We start from the raw sequence: 2,915 nt of genomic DNA, 5'->3' as shown, positions 1-2,915 counted from the left end.
TTGAACACTTTCTAACATCATTTGCTATTTTCAGTCATTTACCGATTTATTCAGAGACCTAAGGACTGTGAAATTGAAAATCATTACATAGTGAAGTCTGAAAATGTTGAACTTGGCATGGTATCATCATTTCACCCACATGGCATGTGCAAAATACTAGAGAGGGTTACGGCAAAAACTGGACGCACTTCGTGTACAAACTGGACAATCTGTTTCGGAGTATTAGGGTTTCGGACGAGAACTCATCTGTTACACGGGCACTTCATTTTTTTAAACTTATTTAAACTCCAGACATTTTTTGTGTTCCGTATGCACCATTCAAAGTGACGTCATCAATTTTCAACACTTTCTAACAACATTTGCTATTTTCAGTCATTTACCGATTTATTTAGAGAGGTAAATAACCATGAAATTGAAAATCACTACAAAATGAATTCTGAAAATGTTGAAACTTGGCATGGTATCATCATTTCACCCACATGGCATGTGCAAAATAGTAGAGTGGGTTACGGCAAAAACTAGATGCACTTCGTGTACAAAGTAGACAATCTCTTTCGGAGTATCAGGGTTTCGGACGAGAACTCATAGGTTTCAAGGGAACTTCATTTTTTTAAACTTATTTGAACTCCAGACTTTTTTTGCGTTCCTTATGCACCATTCAAAGCGACGTAATCAATTTTGAACACTTTCTAACATCATTTGCTATTTTCAGTCATTTACCGATTTATTCAGAGACCTAAGGACTGTGAAATTGAAAATCATTACATAGTGAAGTCTGAAAATGTTGAACTTGGCATGGTATCATCATTTCACCCACATGGCATGTGCAAAATACTAGAGAGGGTTACGGCAAAAACTGGACGCACTTCATGTACAAACTGGACAATCTGTTTCGGAGTATCAGGGTTTCGGAAAAGAACTCATCGGTTGCACGGGCACTTCATTTTTTAAACTTATTTGAACTCCAGACTTTTTCGCGTTCCGTATGCACCATTCAAAGGGAGGACCTCAATTTTCAACACGTTCTAACATCATTTGCTATTTTTCAGTCATTTACAGATTTGTTTAGAGGGCTAAATGACCTTGAAATTGAAAATCACTACAAAATGATCTCTAAAAAGGTTAGAACTTGGCATGGTATCATCATTTCACCCATAGTGCACGTGCAAAAGAGTAGAGGGTTACGGCAAAAACTGGACACACTTCGTGTACAAATTGGACAATCTGTTTCGGAGTATCAAGGTTTCGGACAAGAACTCATCTGTTACACGGGCACTTCATTTTTTTAAACTTATTTGAACTCTCGACATTTTTTGCTTTCCTATGCACCATTGAAAGAGACATCATCAATTTTCAACACTTTCTAACATCATTTGCTATTTTCAGTCATTTACCGATTTGTTTAGAGAGCTAAATGACCGTGAAATTGAAAATCACTACAAAATGAACTCTGAAAATGTTGAAACTTGGCATGGTATCATCATTCACCCACATTGCATGTGAAAATAGTAGAGAGGGTTACGGCAAAAACTGGACGCACTTCGTGTACAAACTGGAAAATCTGTTTCGGAGTATTAGGGTTTCGGACGAGAACTCATCTGTTACACGGGCACTTCATTTTTTAAACTTATTTGAACTCCAGACATTTTTTGTGTTCCGTATGCACCATTCAAAGTGACGTCATCAATTTACAACACTTTCTAACAACATTTGCTATTTTCAGTCATTTACCGATTTATTTAGAGAGGTAAATAACCATGAAATTGAAAATCACTACAAAATGAATTCTGAAAATGTTGAAACTTGGCATGGTATCATCATTTCACCCACATGGCATGTGCAAAATACTAGAGAGGGTTATGGCAAAAACTGGACGCACTTCGTGTACAAATTGGACAATCTGTTTCGGAGTATCAGGGTTTCGGAAAAGAACTCATCGGTTACACGGGCACTTCATTTTTTAAACTTATTTGAACTCCAGACTTTTTCGCGTTCCGTATGCACCATTCAAAGGGAGGACCTCAATTTTCAACACGTTCTAACATCATTTGCTATTTTTCAGTCATTTACAGATTTGTTTAGAGGGCTAAATGACCTTGAAATTGAAAATCACTACAAAATGATCTCTAAAAAGGTTAGAACTTGGCATGGTATCATCATTTCACCCACAGTGCACGTGCAAAAGAGTAGAGGGTTACGGCAAAAACTGGACACACTTCGTGTACAAATTGGACAATCTGTTTCGGAGTATCAAGGTTTGGGACAAGAACTCATCTGTTACACAGGCACTTCATTTTTTTAAACTTATTTGAACTCTGGACATTTTTTGCTTTCCTATGCACCATTGAAAGAGACATCATCAATTTTCAACACTTTCTAACATCATTTGCTATTTTCAGTCATTTACTGATTTGTTTAGAGAGCTAAATGACCGTGAAATTGAAAATCACTACAAAATGAACTCTGAAAATGTTGAAACTTGGCATGGTCATCATTCACCCACATTGCATGTGAAAATAGTAGAGAGGGTTACGGCAAAAACTGGACACACTTCGTGTACAAACTGGAAAATCTCTTTCGGAGCATTAGGGTTTCGGACGAGAACTCATCTGTTACACGGGCACTTCATTTTTTTAAACTTATTTGAACTCCAGACATTTTTTGTGTTCCGTATGCACCATTCAAAGTGACGTCATCAATTTACAACACTTTCTAACAACATTTGCTATTTTCAGTCATTTACCGATTTATTTAGAGAGGTAAATAACCATGAAATTGAAAATCACTACAAAATGAATTCTAAAAATGTTGAAACTTGGCATGGTATCATCATTTCACCCACATGGCATGTGCAAAATAGTAGAGTGGGTTACGGCAAAAACTAGATGCACTTCGTGTACAAAGTAGACAATCTC

This window comes from Triticum dicoccoides, chromosome 3A (assembly GCF_002162155.2).
Source record: "Triticum dicoccoides isolate Atlit2015 ecotype Zavitan chromosome 3A, WEW_v2.0, whole genome shotgun sequence".
Lineage (NCBI taxonomy): Eukaryota > Viridiplantae > Streptophyta > Magnoliopsida > Poales > Poaceae > Triticum > Triticum dicoccoides.
This window is presented reverse-complemented; position numbering follows the sequence as displayed.